Below are 14266 nucleotides of genomic sequence, written 5' to 3'. Positions count from 1 at the left end.
TAACATCACATATGAAAGAAAACATGTGGTGTTTGTCTTTCTAAGCCTGGGTTACTTCACTCAGAATGACTTTTTCCAACAAATAATATGGGCTTTTTTCTCCAGAAGTCCCATATCCCGGGGCCTGGGGAGGTGTCCATCAGGTAAACTTTCTGCTATGCCAACATGAGTCAATGCCCAGAACTCTAATAAAATGCTGGGAGTGGTGGTGGCTTGTTTGTAATCCTGGTTTTAGGGAGGCAGAGATGGGCAGATGCCTAAGCACACTGGCTGGCCAGCCTTGCTGAATTAGTGAGCTCCAGGTCCAGTGAGAGACTGGCTCAAAAATAAACGGTAGAGGACTCTCGAGGAAGACATACCCTACCTTTAGCACCCAGGAAGTGAGGCCTGAGCTGTCTCACAAGAGACCTTGTTTCAAAAACCAAAGGGGTTGGGAAGAGGACTCAGTGGATAAGGCCTGCTTGTGACTCCCCCCACCCCTACCCATTTAACGTTGAGCAGATGTGGCCACTTAGAAGTCTAGTGCTCGAGAGGAAGCTGTGAGGGTGGGGTGGAGTGTGGGAGAAGCGTTCCCTGGGGCAAGCTGGCTAGCTTAGAATAGCCAGAATCAGTGAACTCCCAGGTCATCTGGAGACCCTGGAACTTTGAACTTCCACTTCAATGCATGCACATACACCCATACACATATGAGCATGCACACACACACACACACCCATACACACGCGAGCATACATCCACACGTGTCTGCACACTACACGGGCAAGAACAGGAAATAAAAAGAAAGAAAAACCAGCCGGGCGGTGGTGGCGCACGCCTTTAATCCCAGCACTTGGGAGGCAGAGGCAGGTGGATCTCTGTGAGTTCGAGACCAGCCTGGTCTACAGAGCTATTTCCAGGACAGGCTCCAAAGCCACAGAGAAACCCTGTCTCGAAAAACCAAAAAAAAAAAAAAAAAAAAAAAAAAAAAAAAAAAAGAAAGAAAAACCAAACCAACAAGCAGATGAAGACCACCCCCAATATACATTGGCGCGCACACACATGCATGCACACATAATGCACGCGCACACACATGCCTGTAGCTCTTCATTTCATAGCAATGAATGCTGTTTATTGAATGCAAACTGCCTGATAGGCACTGTGCCAAACACCTTCTGTCAAATGCATTTCATTCCATGCCCATAAATTGGTGGTTTTTAGTATAATTACAAGATTGTAAAGCCATTACCACTATCTAATTCCAAAACATTTTCATCACTCTAAATAGGAGCCTTTTACCCATTAGCTGCAGGCCCTCATGTCTCCATGCCCTCTCTTTTGGTCACCACAATCTGCTTTTTGTCTCTATAGACTGGCCTTTTCTGGACATTTCATGTAATATGGGACCATATATTGTTTATCCTTTTGTGACTGACTTCTTTAATCTCTTAAATATTTTCATGGTTCAGCCATGTTGTAGCCTGTGTTGGAATTCTGTCCATTTTTGTGGATGGATATTTTTTCCATTGCATGGATATACCTTGGTTCTTTCCTCTGTTCCTCCATGGCTAGGCATTTGGGTGCTTTCCAGTTTCAGGCTGTTGGAAATGGCTCAGCTGTGGCCATTCACAGACAGGTTCTGTATGGCTCGTGTCCTCACTGTATTGAAGAGGGGTCTGAGATAGAGTTAAGCTTCTGACCCAGCAGCACAGCCAGAAAGAGCTGGCCCCAGAACAGCTTTGGTTTGGGCCTGAGGAGCTCTTCCTTCTTGAGCTTCTGTCTCTGCTGCTGTCTTCGGAGAGCAACCTGATGGGTACAAAGCCCTTTGCCTGGATCCACAGCCAAGTGTCAGCCTTTGAGATAGGCACCTACAGTCACCTTGCTCCCCAGTAGGGAGGGAACTTTGCACTGGCCAGTGCCTTAGTTCGGGTTTCTCTTGCTGTGAAGAGACACCATGACCACGGCAACTCTTATTAAAGATGATATTTAATTGGAGTGGCTTACAATTTCAGAGGTTTAGGTCATTATCATCATGGTGGGACATGGTGACATGCTAGTAGACACAGTGCTGGAGGAGATGAGAGTTCTGTGTCTTGATCTGCAGGAAGTGAGTTGTACTACACTGAACATAATTTGAGCAAAGGAGACCTCAAAGCCCACTCCCAGAGTAGCATACTTCTTCCTAAAAGGCCATACCTCTTAATAGTATCACTCCTTTTGGGGGGCCATTTTCTTTTAAACCACCGCATTCCATCCCCTGGCTCCCAAAGGCTTGTACCCATATCATAATGCAAAAATGCATTCAGTCTAACTTTATAAGTCCCTATAGTCTATAAAAGTCTCAGACTTATTTAAAAGTCTAAAATTAAAAGTCTCTTCTGAGATTTATGCAACCCTAGCATAGCACCAGAGGCAGGAAGGCCAAAACTTCAAAGTCAGCCTCAGCTGGAATCTGTGTGTGTGTGTGTGGGGGGAACCGGACCGAGAAGGCATCAGTCTGACCAGGCTCTTAGCATCTGCCAGGGTAAAGTCACCACAGCTGGAGGGAGACCTGTTTGCTGTGATTCTCAAACTGGGCACCAGACACCCCTTGAGGCTGCCGAAAGCACAAGTGCCTGGGCTCCATCCTCTGTAGGTCCCAGAGTGGGGCCTGGGAATTTGCAGGACGATCAGAAGTTCAGGGTTATCCTCAGCCACACAGGAAGTATGAATCCTGCCTGGGCTACAGGAGACCCTGTCTCAAAACAGAAGAAGAAGAAGAAGAAAAAAAAAAGACGTAAAAACCAGTGCTTCAACAAGGGGCAAGAAGAGAGCCCTGACTCCAGAAGGCTGTCCTCTCTGATTTCCACAATACCTTTAATTATTTTTAACTAAAAAGAAAATAAAAAATTTAAAAAGAACCAATTTTCAGTGTTGCAGCTGTGTGTGTGTGTGTGTGTGTGTGTGTGTGTGTGTGTGTGTGTGTGTATGTATGGAGGTCAGAAGCTAATAAGTCAGTTCTTTGCTTCCGCCACGTGGGCCCTGGGGGTTGAACTCGGGTCATCTGGCTTGGCAGCAGGCTCCTTAACTTAATGAGCCATCTGCATGACCTGGGAGTTATTTGTTTGTTTATGTTTCAGTCGTTTAATAAGTCATTTGATTTGAGCACGCCGCTTCCTCTTCTGTTTAGGGATAAGGAAGCGCACTGCTGTGCCGACAGAGTGGAGCTGGTGAGTGTGGTGATAACAGGCCCAGAGCACAGCGTGGTGCTCAGCTTCAGTGATCCAAGGCAGTAGTTAATGTTGGACAGAACCCTGCAGGAGAGGAGCCAGAGTCAGAGCCAGGCGGCTTCTGCCTGTCTGAGAGGAGTGTTGGGAACCATGGCAATGCTGCTACCTGGAGAAAAGTTTCTGATTTTCTCATCTTCCAGGGAGCCAGCAGCAGGTGGAAGGTAGGAGGCAGGTGTCTAATAAGAGCATAGCTTCAGATTTGCAAGGTACAAGCATTCTAGAGGTTGATGACACAGCATGTGACCTTACTCAAGGCCACTGAACAGCAAGCTCCAACGTGGTTACATTGTTTTTTTTTTTTTTTAAAAAAAAGATTTTTTTTTTTTAAAGTGAGGTATTAAGTTTGTAGCAAAACGGAGGGGGAATTGGAGTCTCCACAAACCCTTCTCCCCTCAGCCTCCTGCTTTGATCCACATTACCAGCCAGCACAGTCCATTGGTCAGCTTCCTTTCTTACCACTGTGAGGAATACCTAACAGAAGCACTCAAAAGAGAGGGTTAGAAAGCTTATGTCTGAGGATACAGCCCGTTCATGGTGTCCTGAGCTTGAGCCCGCTAATCGCACTGTATCCACGGTCAAGGAGCAGAGATTGATGAACACTGGTCCACTGCTTTCATCTCCTTCTTCAGCCCAGGACCCCAGCCTTAAGGGTGGGCCTTCCCCCCTCACTTAACCTAGTCCACAAAGGCTCTCACGGACACGCCCAGAGGATTTTTTCTCCTGGCTGGTGAGGAATGCCGTCACGTTGGTAGCATTCACCATCACAGCTTCCGGGTTAACTGCTGACCCTGCAGCCCACACTTTGTTTACGTCCCACGTGGTTCGCTGGAGAGAGTGCATTCTCTAGTTTTGAGCAGGTATACGATGGCATCCATCTACCATTGCAGTACCAGGCAGTGTGTTCCCTGCTCCAAACACCCTCCGTGCGCTCCATCCCCCACCCCAGCCCCGAACTCTGAAACAGCTGCAACCCTGAAAATTGGTTCTTTAAATTTATTTTTTAATTTTCCTTTTAGTTAAAAATAAAGTTATTGGTGCGAGGTGGAGGTCAGAGAGGCCAACTGCCAGGGTCGGGCCTCCTTTCTTGCCCCTTGTTGAAAGACTATTGTCTTTTTTTTTTCCCCCTATTTTTTTGAGACAGGGTCTCCTGTAGCCCAGGCAGGATTCATACTCTCTGTGTAGCTGAGGATGACCCTGAACTTCTGATCTTCCTGCCTCTAACTTCCGAGCGCTGGAGTTGTGCACCAGTGTACCCAGTTCGTGCCTGCTGGGGGTTGAAGCCAGGGCTTCCTGCGTCTTAGGCAAGCGGTCTACCGACTCGGCCCTCTTTTCCAGTGCCGCCTCTGCTCAGCACACACGACTCCTAGCTGCCACTCTGCCTGCCTCAATGTGTGTGTCTTGGGACCCGTTTCTGCTCGCCGTTATGTATCACCAGGTCCTCATTAAAGTGAATGTGTTGGGTGGCCTTTCATAAAGCACCAGGGCCTTTGGAATAGAAGGCTCCTTTATTAGCACTAAGTACTGTTTTAATTAGAAGTTTGGGATGTGCATTTCAGTCTTCTCGCAGTACATAAAATTACACGGCTAATTATGCCTGGCGTTCCTTGGTACAGTCTTGTAAGGAACGTCTCCTCTATTGAAGCTCAAGTAGGTGCAGCTGGGAGTGCTGGAGAAGAACACTGAGGTCCAGGTGTGCTCCAGGACTGATGTAGGAGCCCAGGGTTGACCCTGGCGCTTCATTACCCTCCTGCCTCCCCAGCCTCTGGTAGCGATCTGTGGATAAGCGCCACCAGGTAGCTCAGGATTTGGGCCGCAGGAGCCTTCATCGCTGAGCATTTATTTATGGGGCAAGGTGAAGAAGAAGAAGAAGGTTGACCAGAAGGTGGAGGTCTCATGGAGCGAGTCCTCAGGGCCTTTGCTTGTGCTGTTCTACTCCTAGGTTGCCCTGCTCTCTTCTCTCTGGACCAGTCCCCATCAGTTAGCCTGAATTGAGGGTGACTAAGCATCCCAGGGTGAGGGAGATGCAGGTCTCTCCATAGTAACGTTGGGGAAGTCTTGAGCAAATGGCTGTGTTGGTTGCTCTGCTCAGATCTCTGGTCTGGAATCATCATGCTGATTTGTGAGTGGCCCTGTCTTACTGGAGTGATGGTGGATGATCTACCTAGCAACCCAGCCCTAATCTTCCCGTTGAGGGAAGCTCATAGGTGGTTACAGCACAACACAGCACAGCACAGCACAGCACAAGTGCTCAGCTCTTTAGGCAGCATGTGTTTTGCACTGGGTTGAATGGGACCTTTGAGTCCGTGTGTGTGTGTGTGTGTGTGTGTGTGTGTGTGTGTGTGTGTGTGTGTGTATCTTCTTTGCTGACCCTGGCCCAGACCTCCTATTATGTGGTATATCCTTCCTCACTTCCTCTATGACATGGTGAACTCTTAACCCATCCTGTCTCATTTGAGGCCCCTTGGAGAATGGGATATTTTTCTTTTCTAAAAACCTTAAATTAGATTTTTACTTACTAATTTTGTGGTGGTGGGGTGCGCATGCTACAATGTGCATACGGAAGCCAGAGGACAACTCTCAGGAGTTCCCTTTCCAATGTGGGTCCTGGGGACTGAACTTGGTCATCAGCTCTGGTAGCTGCAGACTTTACCGTGCCAGCCATCTCCTCGGGCAAAGATATTACCAGTACACTCTTTAACTCAGTGTTTGTAGGATTTTTTCTTTCTTTCTACTACTGGAGATTAAACTAGCCTCATGCATGCTGATCAAGTGCTCTGCCACCTGAGCTACATTCCCCAGCATTAGAACCCTCTCCTGAGGATGGCATTCTCTGTGCAGCCTACATTAACCCTTTCCTGCTTGAGGACCCTTTAACTTGTTCTTAATTGGGCCTGGTGACCATCCATATCCTGGCCGTATCTCTGGAAGCAATGTCACGCGTTCACATAATCAAAGACCCAGCACTGAATTTGCCTTAGCTTATGGAGACCTTTAATTCCACACAAAACTGTAGAATGTGCTCAGCTTCTAAATTAAAACTTCAGAAAAACTCCATGAGAACAGAAAGTCAGGAAAGCCCGAGGGCCTTTCCTCAGATGTGCTGAGGGATCACAGACTTTGAACTGGCAAAGCCTCCAGGAGCTTGTAGCCACAGCTGCAGTTTCCCATTGGAAGCCCGACATGGATTTCTTTCTGTCTGCCTGACCCAGAGGTAGGTACCTGGACATAGCCTTGACCAAGCAGGTAGTATAGCAGAGGGCTTGGAATGCAGGTACCCACCTCCCATCAAATGTAAATGTCATAAACCAGGCATGGTGGCCCTTGCCTTTAATCCCAACACTTGGCTGGAGTATGGAAGGGCAGAGGCAGGTTGCTTTCTGTGAGTTTGAGGCCAGCCTGGTCTGCATAGGGAACTGCAGACCAGCCAGAGTGTCATAGAGAGACCCTGTCTTAACAAACAAAGCCAAACAAAATAAATGTACTAAAATCTTAAAAGGAAAATAAAAAGAGACTTCATCTGCCTAACCTGGGTCCAGATTCACTACCCCCAACTCCTAGCCTTATAACCACCCCCAAGCTAAAGAACGGAGGACGGTGAGCAAGACGTGTGTGTGTGTGTGGTCCTGGTAACTGAGCCATGTTAGACAAGCACTCTCCCACCAAGCTACTCCCCAGCCCTTGAAAAAGTCACTTAGCAGCGGTTTCCTTGTGTGAAGGGGGGGTTGGCATATGTGAAGTAATAAAGTGATATTACTTATGGCCATATAGTCACCATCCCTAAAAGCATAAACTCCAAGAATATTGCATCTCATGTACTGATGAAAAGGTGACTGGACAAAGTGGAGGTTTGTTCCAGGATGCTTGGGTACCTGGATGTTCATGTTCTTGTCCAGAGAACATGACTTCTTCGCCTAGCAGGGATAATACTCTGGGCAGCGTGGCTGGAGATACAGGTGGATACATGCAGTATATTTGTATCAGGACCAGTGGACCTGTTGAAGGAATCCGCTGTCAGTGGCAGCCAGAATGCCCTGAGTAGGCAGTTTGGGGTTGCAGGATGCAGGGAACAGGTGGGAGTCCCTGGGAATAGTGACAACAAAATCACAGGAATAGGATACCTCTAGATGAGGGCCTGGCACTTAGATGAGCCTCCTTGCAGGGCCAGGATGGGCGGTCCAGTGACTTCCAGCAGTTGGCCACAGCAAGCTTCAGACACTTTGTGTGTTGTTTAACTCAGACTGGAAGAGTGGAATGAGATAATTTTCTTCCCTTCCTGTTGGTTAATTGTCTGGCCACGGAGAATCAGTGGACCTACAACAAAGGGTGAGCGAAAGAAGGAGGAATTTCATTCGTGTGGGAGTGAAGTGGAAGGCTCTCCAGGGGCTGGGCTGGCTGACAGGAAGCTGCTTTGTCAGGGAATAGTGACGGCTTTGAGCCCTCACAGGCTGTGGGGCACTGACTAAGAGGGACTAGAAGTGGAAGAGATGCTCTCTCGATGGCCTTGGGTTGCCAACTAGGAGTGAGTCACCAGCTGGTTGCCTTCAGGAAGCCGGAGTCTCCCTGCTGAGAGCCATAGTAAGCCAGTTGTTTGAAAACAGGAACAGGTCTCCCGAAAGGCCCTGCCTAAGGATTTATCTAGACTCAGGTGGGCTGTGACTGGCTGGCCATCTGCAAATTCTGTGAAAAAGTGAAAATCAAATCATTGGATCAGTGAGAGCTGGCCCGAACTGGGGGAGATTCTCAGTTATGACTGCTGCTCAAACCCGTTACCCCTTTTGATACTGCAGCAGAAGTTGAGCAAACGAATTGAAGGAGGTGGGTAAACACCCCCACCCCTACCCCAGAGCCCATGCTTCTTCCCCACCCCCTTTCCAAGTCTGTGCCTGCCTGCCAGCTCTGGTCACAACTGACTGGGGTGCTCGCATCATTTTTAGTAAATAAGTACATGGAGAATGGACTTACTCTGGCTTGTGGTTTCAGAGCATCCTGGTAGGGAGATGACATGGCAGAGCAGCTGGTTCTGGGAAAGAGAGGGGAGGACCACAGGTGTGCTCTACTAGGCTTTCTCCTTTCCCTGCTTTCCCTCCATCCAGGCTTCCAGCCCTGAACTAGAGCATCCCCTTCAGCATCTCTCTCCCTAGCCGAGCTCCTCACTCAGATGTGTTTGCTAATCCTAGGCACCTAGCGAGCCCATCAAGCGACAGTCAAGATTGACGGTAACAATGGTGTGCGCCACCACGACCAGGTCTATTATATTCTTTTATTTGCTTATGTCTGTGTGGGTGCATGTGTGCCATAGCGTATGTATGGAGGTCAGGACAACTTGCAGGAACTGATTCTCGCCTTCCTTCCATCAGGTCAAACTCAGGGTCAGACTTTGGTTGTCAGACCTGGCGGCCAATGCCCTTACTTGCTGAGCCATCTCAACAAGCTTACATGACCATTTTGAACCTCGGATTCCTTGAGTTTGCTGAGTCTTACCAGCCTTGCCCCCTTCCTCCAGCTACACAGTAGGGTCATGAGTACAGGCGTGATGAGCAGGATGTGGGCTGGCCACTTCGGGACTCTGCTCAGGGTGACAGCCAACTTTGAAGAGCCTTAGAAATAACTTGAATGGCTTTATGGCTCTTCTCTGTGCCCACTTCCCTCACTTTGGGGACTGATGGCCCATTGTGCACTCCTCTACCTCACAGTTGCTGCCCTGACGCTGTTCAACTGTTCCCGCCTGTCTTCTGGGGGTCTGCTCCTCTCTGTTCTTTTGATCCTTTTTATTTTAAATTTCATTAACAAGAGGAAGACGATGGGGTCGGGAGATGCTCAGTAGGCCGAAGTGTTTGCTGTGTGACAATAGCTCTGTGTCGGTGACCCTCGCGTGGAGGGTAGAGGTGGGCACATTGCTGGGGCTCACTGGCGAGCCATTTTATCAAAAACAGTGAGCATCAGTTCACTAAGAGACCCTGTCTCAAAAAATACGGTGAAGAGGGACTGAGGAAAACACCCAACCTTGGCCTCTGGCCTCTGACCCACATGCACACATACACACATACACACAAGATTACGATATGGTAAGTGTGGGTGTTGGAATAAAAATGGTTCCCATAGGCTCATATATTTGAAGGCTTGAGCTCCAGGGAGAGGCACTATTCGAAAGGATCAGGAGGTGTGACCTTGTTGGAGAAAGCATGTCACTTTGAATGGTCTTTGAGGTTTCCGGATCCCAGGCCCAGGTTCTCTCTCTGCCTGTCGATCAGGATGTAGCTCTCTGCTCCTACTCTGGGGTGTGCCTGCATGCTGCCATGCTCCCTGCTGGGATGGTACTGGACTAAGACCTCTGAACTGTAAGCCAGTCCCCAGTTACATGCTTTCTTTTATATAAGTGTTGTCGTGGCCGTGGTGTCTCTTCACAGCAACAGAACAGTGACTAAGACAAGTTACTGAATTACATTTTTTAAAAAAATCTGTCAAATGGCCTGGCAGTGGTGGCACACTCTTTTAATCCCAGCACTCGGAAGGCAGAGGCAGGTGGATCTCTGTGAATTGGAAGCCAGCCTGGTCTTCAAGAGCTAGTTACAGGACAGCCAGGGCTAATACACAGAGAAACCCTGTCTCAAAAAAAAAAAAAAGAATCTGTCAAATGCTACAGAAATGCAAGCATTTATGGGCACTGTGGTATGTTCCTGTAATCCTTGCACTTAGGAGATAGAGGCAAGAGCTTAGGGAGTTCAAGGCCAGTTTCAGTCACATAGCAAGTTCAGGGTCATCCTGGGCTACATGAGACCCTGTTTCAAACAATAATTTTTTTAAAGCTTAATGTTTGTAGACATACTTATAAAATCGTGCTTCAAATAGAAAATTGTTCATGGAACACAGGAGCTCTGAGGACAACGTGGTAAGATTCACTTCTTTCTTCTACCTTTGCATAGGTTCCGGGCTCAGATTCAGGGCATCAGGCTTGTAAAGCAATCACCTTTACCCATTGGGCCATCTTGCTGGTCCCCATGATGCCCTATTTCAGATGCCCAATAGCTCTGCTTGCCACCAGCACCTAGTTCCCAAACCTGGGTTCTCACCCTTAGAATGGCATGCCAAAGTGATCTTACTGCCTAATTCCTGGACAGTCCTTCTCCTATGGGTGCCCTGGCTCCCTAATCCTGTCCCAGCAGAGACAGGCATCCTGACCTGCAAAGTAGATGGAGCATACCAGTGGCATCAGCAGATAGAAACCCACGGGCTCAACCAGTCTACAATTCACAATCCCAGAGAACGTAGACAACAATGAGGACCCTAAGAGAGACATACATGGATCTAAACTACATGGGAAGTAGAAAAAAAAGGCATGATCTCCTGAGTAAATTGGGAGCTTGGGGACCATGGGAGATGATTGAAGGGGAGAGGAATGGGGGGTGGGGAGCAGAGAAAAATATGTAGCTGAATAAAAACAATAAAAAAAAAAGATGCACATGCTTATAAAGGTTAGACTGAACCAAAGGTGGTAGAAGCTGGCTGCGGTGTAACAGAACTCTTCCTCCCAGGGAAACAACACGTGTCTGCTCACCCCAGGTAGGAGGTCCTTGACAGATCAAAGTAAAGATGCTCCCAAAGTCCAACTTGGTGAACCAGTGAGTTTTACTGAGGTTACTTGTAGGGAGCAGAAATAACTAAAGACAGCTGTAGGCCCACTCTACCCTGGGCAACAGCTCCCAGAAGCTGGAAACCTGGAGCACGCTGATTCACGGTTGATGAATTTCACTCATGGTTTCCCAGATCAACAAACTTCTCTGCGAATGGTGTATTTTTGTAATCATATCTAATGACTCCGGGCTTTCTGGTGGCATACGCCGGAGTGTGTTTTTGGATATGGTAATGGGCAGTTCCCCATAACTTCACTGTGACATTGTATAAAAAGTGCCTCATTATAAGTCATTCTGTCTGCCTTAGCACTAATGACATCTTCCTAGATGCTTTTATTCAAATCATTCACATCTTCTTGAATAGGATTTCAAGTCTGCGCCAATTGAGAATGCCACCTAAATGGCTATAAACTTGGGAGGCTAAACACACCATCAGTTACAGACACTGTGGAGGAGTGATTACCTAGACCGTTCCAGGATGCTTCAGACAGGCCTTGTTTTTCTGGCCTACCTGCTGCACGCGCCCATCCTCCCGCTCTGGCAGCCGGGCGCCGTGCCTTGTTTAGTCTTACACGAAAGTGACCGCCTAGGTCATCTTCAAATTTGCCAGGCTTTTTTTCCCCATGAAAGTTCATTTTGTGATACATAGGTTTTTTTTTTTCAATCCTTAAAGTGCTACTGGATATTCCTGTCTTTGACAAATTGTTTTGTATAAATACATAGCAGTATTTTACTTAGTAAAACAAACATTGTGACAGTTCATGGTAAGAAACAATCAAATACTTTGAAATAATTGCTGTTAGAACTCTGGTTATTTTTCTTCAGATCGTCTTTCCCAAGCCTGTATACTTTTTATCTAGTTGAAACTGCTGTGTACATAGATTTGTTTTTTGTTTTTTGGTTTTTTTTTTTTGAAGCACCATCTCGCTGTGTTATCATGCTGGCTTTGAACTGGCTTTTGTCTCCCAAGTAGTTGAGATGACAGGCACACATTTTCACAGTCAGCTTAGTTTTAATATTTTGTTTAAAAAAAAATCGGCCAATCTTGGGGCTCAAGATGTAGGTAGAGCCTTAGAGCCTTGCCTAGCATGTGTGGAACCCTGGTTTCCATCCCTGGCATAAAAGCAGGCCTGGTGGCACTCACCTGTAGAGGCAGGAGGATCAGAAATTCAAGGTCATGCTCACCTATACAGTGAGGTAGAGGCCAGCCTTGCACTGAAAAAGAAAAAGGAAGAAAGAAAACAAGTATCCAATCTCTGTAATGTGAACTATAAAATTGGGAAGGCGTTGTGGAACTCTGAAGTTGGGAAAGCGCAGGCTGTTGAATGTGAAAATAACCAACAGACGTGGGTAGACGGTTATTGACGACTGAGCTTTACTCGGCTTTTAGTGAAAGCACTCCGGAAGACCAAACAAAAAAACAAAAGATGTGAGCAGAATGCTCCACGGGGGAAATAAAGATGGTTAATTGACTATGAAATGTAATTAGTGTCATTACCCAAAGAACTGCAGAGTAGACCAGTGGATACCATTTCCCCCGATCGTATTAGCAAGGTATGTTTGTAAAGCACGGGGCTATTGTTCAGTAGATTTATAACTCAGCATAATGTTCTGGGGAGCAGCTTCAGCCCACGTGAGGCTGTGCATTTGTTTATGACTTATGGTTTCCCTTTGTAACTGTCTTCTGTTTATTGAATAGTCTTAGTTTTTCTTTATACTATTGTCTTACGCATTTTCATTTTTTTCTTTATCTTACTTATAAACTCTCGCATAATCCATTGTTTGCCTTATTTTCTTTAAAAGATTTACTTTGTTTCTTTTCATTTTTTTCAAGACATGGTTTTCTCTGGATAGCCCTGACTGTCCTGGAACTCACTATGTAGACCAGGCTGGCCTCAAACTCACAGAGATCCCCCTGCCTCTGCCTCCTGAGTGCTGGAATTAAAAGCGTGTGCCACCACTGCCTGGCCAAAAGATCTATAGACCAATTTTGTGTGTGTGTGTGTGTTGTGTATGTGTCTTTGTGTGTGCCATGTGTGTGCAGTGCCCCTTAGAAGCTTACAAGGGCATTGGGTCTCTTGGTGATTATGAGCTGTCTGGTGCCGGGAACTAAACTTGGGTCCTGCGGTAGGTTAATAAGCACCCTTAACCACTGAGTTATTTTGCCAGTCCCTGCCTTGTTGTTGCTATTATTATTGTTACTACTTTATATATTTTTTGTTTTTTTCAAAACAATGTCTCTCTCTATATCCCTACCTGTCCTCACTCTGTAGACCAGACTGACCTCTAACTCTCAGAGATTCCCCTGTCTCTGCCTCCTGAGTGCTGGCATTTAAAGTCGTGTACCACAACCGCCTGACTATTTTTTTTTTAATATTCAGTGGTCTATCTTTTATGCAGTTTCTGCTCTGTTCCTTGTTCCTGTCCCTGTCTTATATGCGCCTTATGTGAGGTCACATAGACACTCTAACTCGGATTCCTTCTGAGTTGTCTGGTGGAGATAAAGAATTTGATTGTTCAGGGAGTCTCTTTTGTTTTCCCCAGCTATTACGTGAGGGAGCTGATGAGCATTTCCCTTCCTTGCTTTGTTTGTGAGGCTTCCATTAGTATTCAATTATGACATGTTTTCTTCTGTGCTAAACCTTCTGGGCTCAACATTTTCTTTCTATGATGTTTATCCTTTTGCCCTCTCGTAATTAGTGTGACTTCTGAAGTGACTGCAACCCTGCCTTGCTTTTCAGATCATTCTATTTACTCACTGGGTAGAAAACACAGCAGACATTCTATTACATTCTATCACAATTTTTCTTTAAAAAAGGCAATGTGGAGCCGGGCGCTGATGGCGCACCAACTTTAATCCCAGAACTTGGGAGGCAGAGGTAGGCAGGTGGATCTCTTTTTTTCATGCCAGTCTGGTCTACAGAGTGAGTTCCACCACAGCTAGGGCCATACAGAGAAACCTGTCTCAAAAACTAACAAACAACAGAAGACATCACAGGCTGAAAAGTTGGCTCAGTGGATGCTTAAGAGTCCCTGCTGCATTCAGAGGACCAGAGTTCAGTTACCAACATGCAGGATGAATCACAGCTGCCTGTAACTTCAGCTTCAGGGGCTCCTACCCCCTCCACTGATCTCCTTGGGCACCTGTGCACCCATGCATGCATACACACAAAGACACACACATATGCGTAACTTAGAAATCAAATCTCCTTTTTGAAAGCAACATCATTTAATACTTTTTCTTGTTATCAATGTCTTCACATACAAACCTAAAAATACTTGAAAACAGATAGAAAAATGTGTTAATAAAACCTCAGATTAAGTGCATGCCACTCTGGCTGGAGGAACAGCTGCTTAGGGCAGCGAGAGGCTTCATGGAGCAGGTGACAT

General features: G+C 46.7%; 1 protein-coding gene across 5 annotated transcripts in view; it reads left to right on the top strand.

Annotated features, from left to right (window-relative positions):
* Positions 1–14266, top strand: part of Lrrc20 (leucine rich repeat containing 20) — a 96325-nt gene that overhangs the window by 30196 nt on the left and 51863 nt on the right. The window lies entirely within an intron of this gene.

This window comes from Microtus pennsylvanicus, chromosome 7 (assembly GCF_037038515.1).
Source record: "Microtus pennsylvanicus isolate mMicPen1 chromosome 7, mMicPen1.hap1, whole genome shotgun sequence".
Taxonomy (NCBI): Eukaryota; Metazoa; Chordata; class Mammalia; order Rodentia; family Cricetidae; genus Microtus; species Microtus pennsylvanicus.
This window is presented reverse-complemented; position numbering and strand designations above follow the sequence as displayed.